General features: G+C 41.4%; 1 long non-coding RNA gene across 1 annotated transcript; it reads right to left on the minus strand.

Moving 5' to 3' along the window:
- Positions 1-2120: 2120 nt before the first annotated feature.
- On the minus strand, positions 2121-4296 carry LOC143818558 (uncharacterized). The gene is made up of 3 exons (XR_013224606.1): positions 4054-4296; positions 3795-3953; positions 2121-2729 (listed from the first exon to the last, which is right to left on the minus strand). It is a non-coding gene; the product is annotated as an uncharacterized LOC143818558 (long non-coding RNA).
- Positions 4297-15504: the final 11208 nt, after the last annotated feature.

Raw genomic sequence — 15504 nt, forward strand, 5'->3', positions numbered from 1 at the left:
ATAAAGAGGATAAAATCCTTCACATACCGTTATTATATTTCATAGGGAATATACATGCGGCTTAAAGTGCAAAATTAGTGGCCTATAGAAAGGAACATAGCTGATGCACATATAAGACTTTGCCAAGTGGCATATATAGAAACAGAAATAGCTTGGAGTATTACCTCTATAGTGGTAGCAGCAGCCCGACGCGCGTTTCGCGTATTGCTTCGTCTAAGGGAAAGTGCTTACTACTGTTGTGTTACTAGTTGCTTTTATAACCCCAGTTACATCCACATTGGTGACATTCTAATGGCGGTGCTTCCGCTGGCAAACCCGCATGACGTCGCTGCTGGTCAGCGCCACGTGACGCCTGACCACTCCCCAGCCCGACGCGTCAGAGCAAGAGGGTGGACCAAGCGCCAACAGCGACGCGTCTCCACAGCAACGTCAAGCCAGGAGACCTACGCAAGCGCCCATTGCGCTAGTAAGTATCGGTGGGGGATTCTCAAGATAAACAAATAAGTGAAGACTATAAATAAATTCGGCTCAATGTGTATATTTTCTAAAGGTAAAAAGTGTACCTATCAAAACCAACAAAAATACTAAAAATAAATACTCACTAAAGGAATATAAGAAAAACTAAAGAGCTATGAGTATATAATTACTACCATAAAAGTGCCATATGTGATGCTATAAAAAGTGCTGTAGTATAATCGTATATCTAAATACGTGACAAAAATATATATTATTACTCTAAAAAATTATAAATAAATAACACAAAAATTATAATTAATACCGCGTGCAAACAAATTGTAAATACATATACATATGTAAACATTCATAAATATAAATGTAAAGAAATCATGCAAAATATAAAAATCCTGACTATAAAAACACATAACATCTCAAAGACAGCATGAGATAACACTTATGTAACTATGCTGCAAAATAGCATTAGTTTAGTGTGTAAAAAAGGTTTAGATAGCTCCACCGATGGCAAACCGGCGTGACGCCACTGTTATTCAGCGCCACGTGACATCCGTCCGCTCCCCAGTTCGACGCGTCAGAACAAGGAGGCGGACCAGGTGCCAACAGCGGCGCGTCCCCACAGCGACATCAAAGCAGGGAGCCACCAAGGGAGCACCCACCATCAAAAATATAGGGGAGGAATTCACAATATGAACAAGCTGCTCTATATATATTTATGCGTTTTTAAAGATAAAAATAGTGTAAAAAATGCCAACAAGATACTGTAACTATATTAGTATCACAAATATGTGCCATAAATAGTGCTATAATAAACTTATATATCAAATAACATTATTATAAAATAATATAATAAAACACCGACAAAGTGCATTATAGTGTCTGATACTAAGTGAAAAAAAAATATATTTCTAAATAACAATTATATATAAATATAGACATTTATAAAAATATAAACACAAAGCAAACCTACAATATATACTAGTCTTCACTTATAAAATACAAAATATCTCAAAGGAAAATTTCTTCATGGGATGATACTTTCTCCCACTGTTTCTTTGCTTATAAATAACGATAGTCCAGTATATAATAAAATATTCATGGTTCCACCGATAGCGCAGAAGAGGATGATATGTAGCCATAAGACCAAAGGGGATTTCTGATATCAATAAATGCTTAAAGGCAGCTAAAATAAAGATAAAAAACATATAAATTAAAAACTAGCAACAACATCATAAAAACATGCTTAAAATCAATTTACAAGAAAGGGGCAAAACTAAGGACTTCATTTAAACCTGAAGGTTGGACGGAACCCACTTTATATATCCACTGGGCCTCCAGCTGTGCTAATGTTTTCTTCCAATTACCTCCCCGTGTGTCAATATGTACCTTGTCAATACCAGTGACCGATAGGAGAGTCGCATCACAGCCATGGTATTTTTTGAAATGCCTAGGTATAGGCTTCAAAAGTGTAGGATCCTCTACACTAATTGCATTTGCTATATCCCGGTAGTGTTCTCTTGCCCTAATTTTGAGTGACCTAGATGTGAGCCCTACATATAGCTTGGGGCAAGTGCATCTTGCTAAATAAACTACCCCTATCGAATTACAAGTGATGTGCTGCGTGATGGTGAATATGGTCTTACCGTCACTGGATTTGAACTCAGTAGCACGCAGCATATTAGGGCAGGCAATGCATTCTCCACATGGGTAAAAACCCCATTTTGGGCCTTTAGATGAAAAACTCCTCTCTATTTGTGGTCCGCGGTAGTAGCTGTGAACTAGCTGGTCTTTAAGGTTAGGCGATCGACGAAAAGTAATGGACGGATGTTGCGGTAAATATTGAGTAAGGGTACGGTCATTTGTCAAAATAGGCCAATATTTATTCAAAGCTTCTCTCATCTCAAACCATTTGCCATTGTATGTGGATATGAAGCGCACTGTTGGCTCGGCAGCATTGTTCTTACGTTGTTGCAGAAGATCGGGGCGTTTTAATTTTTTTGCTTTCTTAAGGCCTCTTTTTATACTTCTCTTAGAATAACCTCGTTCTTCAAATCTTGTTGCGAGTAAACTAGCTTGTTTCTGAAAAGTCAGATCATTAGAGCAAATTCGTCTGGCTCTCAAAAATTGTCCCGTAGGTATTCCATCTATGAGAGGCCTCGGATGTGAAGATGTTGCATGGAGTAAGTTGTTTACGGCTGTTTTTTTACGGAAAACATCAGTTTCAAGGGTTTTTCCAATTTCTCCTGTGATCTGAATATCTAAAAAATCAATAGTAGTTTGACTGTAGTTACAGGTTAATCGGATATTCAAATTATTGTTATTCAGAATCTTTACAAAATCCAGGAGGTCCCGTTCTGAACCCTGCCAGACGATCAAAATATCGTCTATGTAGCGGGTCCAGAACAGGACTCCCTCTATGTGCGCTACTGGTTCCGTGAAAAAAATCTTTCTCTCCCACATACCTAAAAATAAATTTGCGTATGAACACGCAAAAGCCGCGCCCATGGCAGTGCCTTGTCTTTGAAGATATATAGTCTCTTTAAAAATAAAAAAATTGTGCTCCAGGGCAAAAGTTAGCAGGGTGAGAAGAAAATTCACAAAGTCTGGTTCATGTTCGCTCATTCTCAAAAAAGTTTTAACTGCTTGAATGCCATCCCGATGGTGGATGGATGTATATAATGATTCTACATCCATCGAGACTAGCCACATATCCTCCTCCCAGGGTATTCCTTCAATCTTTCTCAAGACATCACCAGTGTCTTTAGCGTAGGAGGGGAGATCAGCTACCAATGGCTTTAAATGAAAATCCAAAAATTTGGATATTGTCTCACATAAATTTCCATTGCCTGAAACTATAGGCCGCCCCGGTGGAACATCAGGATTTTTATGAATCTTAGGGGTAAAGTAGATACAGGCCATTTTAGGATATTGGGGAATGAGGTGGTTTTGCAAATCTTTTGTTATTAACCCTTCATAGAAGGCTTTATCCAAGATGTTTTGTAGATCTTGTTGATATTTGGATGTCGGGTTAAATGTTAATTTTTTATAGCAGGATTCATCCCGCAATTGCCTGTAAGCCTCCTTTTCATACATGTGTGTCGGCCAAACCACCACATTCCCCCCTTTATCCGCAGATTTAATTAATACCCCCTTTAAATTTTTAAGTTCTTTTAAAGCTACTCTATGGGCTCTAGACAAATTTGATCCGACAGTCGATGTTTTAATTTTCTCAAATTCTTTGGTAACCAATTTGACGAACATTTCAATATCAGGGTAAAGATTTAGAGGGGGAAATTTTTTTGGGGTAGGTGGAAAAAATTTACCTGTATTCACTTCATGGCTCGATTGTTGTTGTTCATCACTTAGTTCCTCTAAAATGGCTATAGCTTGTAGATCTGCATCAGTCCAGTCCTCCTCTGTAGGTTTGTTATGCAATTTTTTGAGGACTAGCTTGCGAGCAAACAATTGTAGATCTTTTATAGCTAAAAAGGAATTAAAGGATGAAGTAGGTGAAAAAGATAGACCTAAGCTTAACACTTCATTTTGTGCTTTTGTAAGTTCACAACTAGAGAGGTTAATCACCTGTAATTTAGAGGAAGAAGCACCTCCATTATTCCTTCCGTATCTCTTTGATGTATCATTCTTCCTCCTATAGTTAGTTTTACGCAAATTATATAAACGATTATGAGTTTCTTCTCCTTCTCTTGAGGATACAGATGACATAGAGGAGGACCGGGATATATTAGGAGATTTAACGGTAGTTGATTGCCATTTATAAACTGTGTTACTTTTATAATCCTGTAGGTCTCTTTGGAATTTTTTAGCTTTAATCTCCTTTATCTCCTTTTCCCATATAGAGAATTGATTATCGATTTCTTTATTAAGTCCATCCATCTCAGAGACACTTAAATTTTCACTTAGTTTTTTCTGAGTGTCTTCAATTTCTGTGTCTAACTTTTCAATGCTTTTTTTGTTATTGCCTATTAATAGCTCCATAAGAGCTCTTGAACACACTGAACACGCCTCTTCCCATTTTGTCCTAAATGTCATGTCCTCAACTGGGAAAGAGGGCATGATACGCACCCGAAGGCCTCTCGGTATGAGGCCTTTGGCCAAATAACTCTCTAATGATGCCTTATTCCACCAGGTTCGGGTCCTCTTTTTTAAAAAATATTTCATGGAATTTTTAAGCTCCAACTTTTGCCCACTCTCTGTAGTTACTGATTGCATCGACTCTCCTCCAAAAACTGTGTCAATACATGTAAGCCAGTTTTTGTCTCTGGCTTTAATGTCCATCCTGGCAGAAATATAGAAAACTGTAAACTAATACAGAAAAATACAATGCATCAAAGAGAAGAAAAACACCTGCCTAGATAAATGGCATAACTTCAAATCAACATAAACATCAAAAAGGAGGACTAGAAGCTATATAGCCATAAAATCACAAAGCTTTATTGAAGACATACATACAAAATCAATTAAAAAGGAGGCAGAGAATATGCAAATAAGAACCACCAAGGAGGTAAGATAATACAATAGTGTTTACATAAATAGCAAATTAATGGTCAAAAAAACTATACAAAAAATGCGTAGGATTCAGGTATAATAAAGTTCATAGAAATGTACTTCCCTTCATAAAAATAGTTAGGGGTACTATACGCATATAAATGTAAGTATGTATATACCCAAGCTTATTACTAATATTGTATCTTGCCACAAAGTGGCTATGTGCTTTAATAAATATTCCGAAAAATAAAGTGTATAAACAAAGCCTAATCCTATATAATATAATGTGGTGACCTTCATAAAGAGGATAAAATCCTTCACATACCGTTATTATATTTCATAGGGAATATACATGCGGCTTAAAGTGCAAAATTAGTGGCCTATAGAAAGGAACATAGCTGATGCACATATAAGACTTTGCCAAGTGGCATATATAGAAACAGAAATAGCTTGGAGTATTACCTCTATAGTGGTAGCAGCAGCCCGACGCGCGTTTCGCGTACTGCTTCGTCTAAGGGAAAGTGCTTACTACTGTTGTGTTACTAGTTGCTTTTATAACCCCAGTTACATCCACATTGGTGACATTCTAATGGCGGTGCTTCCGCCGGCAAACCCGCATGACGTCGCTGCTGGTCAGCGCCACGTGACGCCTGACCACTCCCCAGCCCGACGCGTCAGAGCAAGAGGGTGGACCAAGCGCCAACAGCGACGCGTCTCCACAGCAACGTCAAGCCAGGAGACCTACGCAAGCGCCCATTGCGCTAGTAAGTATCGGTGGGGGATTCTCAAGATAAACAAATAAGTGAAGACTATAAATAAATTCGGCTCAATGTGTATATTTTCTAAAGGTAAAAAGTGTACCTATCAAAACCAACAAAAATACTAAAAATAAATACTCACTAAAGGAATATAAGAAAAACTAAAGAGCTATGAGTATATAATTACTACCATAAAAGTGCCATATGTGATGCTATAAAAAGTGCTGTAGTATAATCGTATATCTAAATACGTGACAAAAATATATATTATTACTCTAAAAAATTATAAATAAATAACACAAAAATTATAATTAATACCGCGTGCAAACAAATTGTAAATACATATACATATGTAAACATTCATAAATATAAATGTAAAGAAATCATGCAAAATATAAAAATCCTGACTATAAAAACGCATAACATCTCAAAGACAGCATGAGATAACACTTATGTAACTATGCTGCAAAATAGCATTAGTTTAGTGTGTAAAAAAGGTTTAGATAGCTCCACCGATGGCAAACCGGCGTGACGCCACTGTTATTCAGCGCCACGTGACATCCGTCCGCTCCCCAGTTCGACGCGTCAGAACAAGGAGGCGGACCAGGTGCCAACAGCGGCGCGTCCCCACAGCGACATCAAAGCAGGGAGCCACCAAGGGAGCACCCACCATCAAAAATATAGGGGAGGAATTCACAATATGAACAAGCTGCTCTATATATATTTATGCGTTTTTAAAGATAAAAATAGTGTAAAAAATGCCAACAAGATACTGTAACTATATTAGTATCACAAATATGTGCCATAAATAGTGCTATAATAAACTTATATATCAAATAACATTATTATAAAATAATATAATAAAACACCGACAAAGTGCATTATAGTGTCTGATACTAAGTGAAAAAAAAATATATTTCTAAATAACAATTATATATAAATATAGACATTTATAAAAATGTAAACACAAAGCAAACCTACAATATATACTAGTCTTCACTTATAAAATACAAAATATCTCAAAGGAAAATTTCTTCATGGGATGATACTTTCTCCCACTGTTTCTTTGCTTATAAATAACGATAGTCCAGTATATAATAAAATATTCATGGTTCCACCGATAGCGCAGAAGAGGATGATATGTAGCCATAAGACCAAAGGGGATTTCTGATATCAAAAAATGCTTAAAGGCAGCTAAAATAAAGATAAAAGGTAGGTACACTTTTTACCTTTAGAAAATATACACATTGAGCCGAATTTATTTATAGTCTTCACTTATTTGTTTATCTTGAGAATCCCCCACCGATACTTACTAGCGCAATGGGCGCTTGCGTAGGTCTCCTGGCTTGACGTTGCTGTGGAGACGCGTCGCTGTTGGCGCTTGGTCCACCCTCTTGCTCTGACGCGTCGGGCTGGGGAGTGGTCAGGCGTCACGTGGCGCTGACCAGCAGCGACGTCATGCGGGTTTGCCGGCGGAAGCACCGCCATTAGAATGTCACCAATGTGGATGTAACTGGGGTTATAAAAGCAACTAGTAACACAACAGTAGTAAGCACTTTCCCTTAGACGAAGCAATACGCGAAACGCGCGTCGGGCTGCTGCTACCACTATAGAGGTAATACTCCAAGCTATTTCTGTTTCTATATATGCCACTTGGCAAAGTCTTATATGTGCATCAGCTATGTTCCTTTCTATAGGCCACTAATTTTGCACTTTAAGCCGCATGTATATTCCCTATGAAATATAATAACGGTATGTGAAGGATTTTATCCTCTTTATGAAGGTCACCACATTATATTATATAGGATTAGGCTTTGTTTATACACTTTATTTTTCGGAATATTTATTAAAGCACATAGCCACTTTGTGGCAAGATACAATATTAGTAATAAGCTTGGGTATATACATACTTACATTTATATGCGTATAGTACCCCTAACTATTTTTATGAAGGGAAGTACATTTCTATGAACTTTATTATACCTGAATCCTACGCATTTTTTGTATAGTTTTTTTGACCATTAATTTGCTATTTATGTAAACACTATTGTATTATCTTACCTCCTTGGTGGTTCTTATTTGCATATTCTCTGCCTCCTTTTTAATTGATTTTGTATGTATGTCTTCAATAAAGCTTTGTGATTTTATGGCTATATAGCTTCTAGTCCTCCTTCTTGATGTTTATGTTGATTTGAAGTTATGCCATTTATCTAGGCAGGTGTTTTTCTTCTCTTTGATGCATTGTTTTCTTTTCCAGCCTGTTATCATGATTTTGTCCTGTTAGCTGGAAGCTCTGGGATGCAGAGTGGCACCTCCGCACTGTGAGTCAGTGCGGGGGTCTCTTTTGCACACTCTGCATGGATTTTTGTCGATTTTTGTGCTGACCGCAAAGATACCTTTTCTATCCTCAATCTGTTTAGTAAGGTCTGGCCTCCTTTGCTGAATCTTGTTTCATTCCTGTGTTTGTGACTTCCATCTTAACTCACAGTCAATATGTGTCGGGGGTTGCCTATTTCTTTGGGGAATTTCTCTGAGGCAAGCTAGGCTTAATTTTCTATCTTTAGGAGTAGTTAGCTCTTAGGCTGTGAAGAGGCGTCTAGGCAGAGTTAGGTACGCTCCACGGCTATTTCTAGTGTGTTGTGATAGGATTAGTGGTTGCGGTCAGCAGAGTTCCCACTTCCCAGAGCTAGTTCAGTATTACTAGTTTGCTCATCAGGTCATTCCGGGTGCTTCTAACCACCAGGTCAATCATAACACACTACCACTTATAACCACCGGAGGGAGCCCAAGAGCAGAATTCACAACAGTACCCCCCCCTTGAGGAGGGGTCACCGAACCCTCACCAGAGCCCCCAGGCTGATCCAGACGAGTCAAATGAAAGGCACGAACCACATCGTCATCATGAACCTCGGACGCATTAACCCAAGAATTATCCTCCTTGCCATAACCTGTTATGATCTGGTGGCCTAGGAGCAGCATGGACGAGCTCTGGAGTAGGTGGCCTCTATACTGACCGCAGACCCTGAACTTAACACCGCAACTAGAAGTAGCCGTGGGATGTTCCTGTCACTCCCTAGACACCTCGTCACAGCCGGAGGACTAATTACCCCTAAAGAAAGAAACAGGAAAACTATCTTGCCTCAAAGAAAATCCCCAAAGGAAAGACAGCCCCCCACAAATATTGGCTGTGCGAGGAGAGGGAAATTACAAACGCAGACTGAAAACAGAATTTAGCAAAGGAAGCCACGCTACCTAGAAAGAAAAGACAGGACAGAGTACTGTGCGGTCAGTATTAAAATACTACAAAAATCCACCACAGAGAATACAAAAATCTCCACACCTAACTAAAGGCATGGAGGGTAACTCTGCAACTCCAGAGCTTCCAGCTTGGCTGAATAAATCCTTACACAGACAAAGCTGGACAAGAAAAAACATAGCAATTCACTGAACTATAAAGTCCACCGCATGTGGACTGCAAAAACAAAGCCAGGACTTATCTTTGATGATTTGGACAATCCAGCAGGAGAAACCAAGCAGCGATGTGAATCCTCCAGAAAACAATGGACAACTGGCACTCACTAAAGGGTGAAGCCAGACTAAATAGCCCCGTCCGAAGTGGACGCACCTGATAACTGCTGTGAAGGACAAACAGCAGCACTACCACTTATAACCACCGGAGGGAGCCCAAGAGCAAAACCCACAACAGAATTCACAACAGTAACCCCCTTTGAGGAGGGGTCACCGAACCCTCACCAGAGCCCCCAGGCCGATCCAAACGAGCCAAATGGAAGGCACGAACCAAATCGTCAGCATGAACATCGGAGGCAACAACCCAAGAATTATCCTCCTGGCCATAACCCTTCCACTTGACAAGATACTGAAGCCTCCGTCTTGAAAAACGAGAATCCAAGATCTTCTCCACAACATACTCCAACTCCCCATCAATCAACACCGGGGCAGGAGGATCAACAGAGGGAACCACGGGCACCACATATTTCCACAACAAAGATCTATGAAAAACATTATGGATGGAAAAAGAGGCTGGAAGGGCCAAACGAAAAGACACTGGATTGATAATCTCAGAAATCCTATAAGGACCAATAAACCGAGGCATGAACTTCGGGGAAGAAACCTTCATAGGAACATGACGAGAAGACAACCAGACTAAATCCCCAACCCGAAGCCGGGAACCCACACGCCGACAACGGTTGGCAAAACGCTGAGCCTCCTCCTGAGACAACACCAAATTGTCCACAACATGAGCCCAAATCTGCTGCAACCTGTCAACCACAGAGTCCACCCCAGGGCAATCAGAAGACTCAACCTGCCCTGAAGAAAAACGAGGATGAAACCCAGAATTACAAAAGAATGGTGAAACCAAGGTAGCAGAACTAGCCCGATTATTAAGGGCAAACTAGGCCAATGGCAAGAAAGCCACCCAATCATCCTGATCAGCAGACACAAAGCATCTCAAATAAGTTTCCAAAGTCTGGTTAGTTCGCTCGGTTTGGCCGTTTGTCTGAGGATGAAATGCGGAAGAAAAAGACAAATCAATGCCCAGCTTAGCACAAAAGGACCGCCAAAACCTAGAAACAAACTGGGAACCTCTATCGGACACAATATTCTCCGGAATGCTATGCAAACGAACCACATGCTGAAAAAACAATGGAACCAACTCAGAAAAGGAAGGCAATTTAGGCAAAGGTACCAAATGAACCATCTTAGAAAACTGGTCACAGACCACCCAGATAACAGACATCCTCTGGGAAACAGGAAGATCCGACATAAAATCCATAGAAATATGCATCCAAGGCCTCTCAGGGACCGGCAAAGGCAAAAGCAACCCACTGGCGCGGGAACAGCAAGGCTTGGCCCGCGCACAAGTCCCACAGGACTGCACAAAAGAACGCACATCTCGTGACAAAGAAAGCCACCAAAAGGACCTACCAACCAAATCTCTGGTACCAAAAATCCCAGAATGGCCAGCCAACACTGAACAATGAATCTCAGAAATCACTTTACTAGTCCATCTGTCAGGAACAAACAATTTCCCCACTGGACAGCGATCAGGCTTATCGGCCTGAAACTCCTGAAGAGCCCGTCGTAAATCAGGGGAGATGGCAGAAAGAATCACCCCTTCCTTCAGAATGCCGACCGGCTCAAGGACCCCAGGAGAATCAGGCAAAAAACTCCTAGAGAGGGCATCCGCCTTAACATTCTTAGAACCTGGAAGGTACGAGACCACAAAATCAAAACGGGAGAAAAACAGGGACCATCGGGCCTGTCTAGGATTCAGCCGTCTGGCAGACTTGAGGTAAATCAGATTCTTATGATCAGTCAAGACCACAATACGGTGCTTGGCCCCCTCAAGCCAATGACGCCACTCCTCAAATGCCCACTTCATAGCCAACAACACACAATTGCCGACATCATAATTGCGTTCCGCAGGTGAAAACTTCCGAGAAAAGAAGGCACACGGTTTCAACAAGGAACCATCAGAATTCCTCTGAGACAAAACGGCCCCTGCCCCAATCTCAGAAGCGTCAACCTCAACCTGAAATGGAAGGGAGACATCCGGCTGATGCAACACAGGGGCAGAAGTAAATCGGCGTTTAAGCTCCTGAAAGGCAGAAACAGCTGCAGAGGACCAATTCACCACATCAGCGCCCTTCTTCGTCAAATCGGTCAGGGGTTTAACCACACTGGAGAAGTTGGCAATAAAGCGGCGATAAAAATTAGCAAAGCCCAAAAATTTCTGAAGGCTCTTCACAGAAGTGGGCTGCATCCAATCATGAATGGCTTGAACCTTAACCGGATCCATTTCTATAGATGAAGGAGAAAAAATGAAGCCCAAAAAAGAAACCTTCTGTACTCCAAAAAGGCACTTAGACCCCTTCACGAACAAAGCATTATCACGAAGGATCTGAAATACCATCCTGACTTGTTTCACATGAGACTCCCAATCATCTGAAAAAATCAAAATATCATCCAAATATACAATCATGAATTTATCAAGATAATTCCGAAATATATCATGCATAAAGGACTGAAACACAGATGGGGCTTTAGAGAGCCCGAATGGCATCACAAGGTATTCAAAATGGCCTTCGGGCGTATTAAACGCAGTTTTCCATTCGTCACTCTGCTTAATACGAACAAGATTATGTGCCCCTCGAAGGTCAATCTTAGTAAACCAACTAGCCCCCTTAATCCTAGCAAACAAATCAGAAAGCAAAGGCAAAGGGTATTGGAATTTGACCGTGATCTTATTTAAGAGGCGATAATCAATACAGGGTCTCAAGGAGCCATCCTTCTTGGCAACAAAAAAAAACCTGCTCTCAATGGTGAAGAAGATGGCCGAATATGCCCTTTCTCCAAAGATTCCTTAACATAGCTCCGCATGGCGGAATGTTCTGGCACAGACAGGTTAAAAAGTCGGCCCTTAGGGAACTTACAACCTGGAATCAAGTCGATAGCACAATCACAGTCCCTATGCAGTGGAAGGGAACTGGACTTGGGCTCATCAAATACATCCTGGAAATCTGACAAAAACTCAGGAATTTCAGAAGAGGGGGAGGAGGTAATTGACATTAAAGGAACGTTACCATGAACCCCCTGACAACCCCAACTAGTCACAGACATAGATTTCCAATCCAATACCGGATTATGCACCTGTAACCATGGGAAACCCAGCACAATAGCATCATGCAAATTATGCAACACCAGAAAACGACAATCTTCCTGATGAGCTGGCGCCATACACATGGTCAGCTGTGTCCAAAACTGAGGTTTATTTTTAGCCAGCGGTGTAGCATCAATGCCCGTCAAAGGAATAGGATTCTGTAAAGGCTGCAAAGGGAACCCACAATGTCTGGCAAATTCTAAGTCCATTAAGTTTAAAGCGGCGCCTGAATCCACAAATGTCATGACAGAAAATGACGATAATGAGCAGATCAGGGTCACAGATAACAGAAATTTAGGTTGTACAGTACTGATGGTAACAGAAGTAGCGATTCTCTTAGTACGCTTAGGGCAATCAGAAATAACATGAGCAGAATCGCCGCAGTAAAAACACAACCCATTCTGACGTCTGAATCCGTGTCGTTCCGCTCTAGACACAATCCTATCACACTGCATAGGCTCAGGACTCCGCTCGGAAGACAACGCCACAGCGCGCACAACTCTGCGCTCGCGTAAGCGCCGATCAATCTGAATGGCCAGAGACATAGAATCACTCAGACCAGCAGGCGTGGGAAACCCCACCATAACATCTTTAACAGATTCCGAAAGACCCTTTCTGAAAATTGCAGCCAAGGCATCCTCATTCCACTTAGTCAGCACAGACCATTTTCTAAATTTCTGGCAATATAATTCTGCCGCTTCTTGACCCTGAGACAGGGCCAACAAGGTCTTCTCAGCATGATCCACTGAATTAGGTTCATCATACAATAACCCTAGCGCTTGAAAAAAGGTGTCTACATTAAGCAAAGCAGGATTTCCAGCTTCCAAGGAGAACGCCCAATCCTGAGGGTCACCGCGCAGCAGAGAAATGACTATTTTAACCTGCTGGATGGGATCACCAGAGGAACGGGGTTTCAGAGCTAAAAACAGTTTACAGTTATTTTTAAAGCTCAAAAATTTGGACCTGTCTCTAAAAAACAAATCAGGAGTTGGAATTCTAGGCTCCAAAACCGGAGTCTGAACGATATAATCGGAAATACCCTGTACTCTAGCAGCAAGCTGATCCACACGAGAAGCCAATCCCTGAACGTCCATACCAGCGCCAAACTCCTGAACCACCCAGAGGTAAAGAGGAAAGAAGAGGCACAACAGACTACAGAAAAAAAAAATGGCTCAGCACTTTCCTTTCTTTCTTCTGAGATGCAATTAACTCATGGTTGGCCAGTTGTACTGTTATGAACTGGTGGCCTAGGAGCAGCATGAGGCGTACTCTGGAGAAGGTGGTACCTGTACTGACCGCAGACCCTGAACTTAACACTGCAACTAGAAGTAGCCGTGGAATGTACCTATCACTCCCTAGACATCTCTACACAGCCGGAGGACTAATTACCCCTAGAGATAGAAAATTGAAAACTATCTTGCCTCAGAGAAAATTCCCCAAAGGATAGACAGCCCCCCCCACACAAATATTGACTGTGAGAAGAGAGGGAAATAACATACACAGACTGAAATCAGAATTTAGCAAAGGAGGCCACTTCTAGCTAAATAGAAAGGATAGGACAGAGTACTATGCGGTCAGTATTAAAACACTAGAAAATATCCACCACAGAAAATACAAAAACTCCACATCTAACTAAAGGCATGGAGGGTATATCTGCATCTCCAGAGATACCAGCTTGGCTAAACAAATCCTTATACAGACCAAGCTGGACAAGACAAAACATGGAAAATAACTAGAACGATCAGGCCCACAGCATGTGGACTGCAGAAAACAAAGCCAGCACTTATCTTGTTGAAATGAACAGCAAGCAAGAGAGACCAGGCAGGGAAGTGAATCCTCCAGGAAACAATGGACAACTGGCACTAACCAAAGGGTCAAGCAAGACTAAATAGCCCAGTCAGACTTGCAATAAGTGGACACACCTGATGAATGCGCGATCCAAAGACAGCAGCACTACCACTTATAACCACCGGAGGGAGCCCAAGAGCAGAATTCACAACAGGACTCGTACTGCATATAGGGTGTTGTGTGTGGGCTCATACTGTATAGGGGGTTGTGTGTGGACTCACACTGAATATAGAGGAAGTGTGTGGGGACACCCCCTATACAGGTCCTTCTCAAAAAATTAGCATATAGTGTTAAATTTCATTATTTACCATAATGTAATGATTACAATTAAACTTTCATATATTATAGATTCATTATCCACCAACTGAAATTTGTCAGGTCTTTTATTGTTTTAATACTGATGATTTTGGCATACAACTCCTGATAACCCAAAAAACCTGTCTCAATAAATTAGCATATCAAGAAAAGGTTCTCTAAATGACCTATTACCCTAATCTTCTGAATCAACTAATTAACTCTAAACACATGCAAAAGATACCTGAGGCTTTTAAAAACTCCCTGCCTGGTTCATTACTCAAAACCCCCATCATGGGTAAGACTAGCGACCTGACAGATGTCAAGAAGGCCATCATTGACACCCTCAAGCAAGAGGGTAAGACCCAGAAAGAAATTTCTCAACAAATAGGCTGTTCCCAGAGTGCTGTATCAAGGCACCTCAATGGTAAGTCTGTTGGAAGGAAACAATGTGGCAGAAAACGCTGTACAACGAGAAGAGGTGACCGGAACCTGAGGAAGCAGTGGACTGAGTCTGGTGTGGAAACATCCAGAGCCACCGTGCACAGGCGTGTGCAGGAAATGGGCTACAGGTGCCGCATTCCCCAGGTAAAGCCACTTTTGAACCATAAACAGTGGCAGAAGCGCCTGACCTGGGCTACAGAGAAGCAGCACTGGACTGTTGCTAAGTGGTCCCAAGTACTTTTTTCTGATGAAAGCAAATTTTGCATGTCATTCGGAAATCAAGTTGCCAGAGTCTGGAGGAAGACTGGGGAGAAGGAAATGCCAAAATGCCTGAAGTCCAGTGTCAAGTACCCACAGTCAGTGATGGTGTGGGGTGCCATGTCAGCTGCTGGTGTTGGTCCACTGTGTTTCATCAAGGGCAGGGTCAATGCAGCTAGCTATCAGGAGATTTTGGAGCACTTCATGCTTCCATCGGCTGAAATGCTTTATGGAGATGAAGAT

Source organism: Ranitomeya variabilis, chromosome 3, assembly GCF_051348905.1.
Source record: "Ranitomeya variabilis isolate aRanVar5 chromosome 3, aRanVar5.hap1, whole genome shotgun sequence".
Taxonomy (NCBI): Eukaryota; Metazoa; Chordata; class Amphibia; order Anura; family Dendrobatidae; genus Ranitomeya; species Ranitomeya variabilis.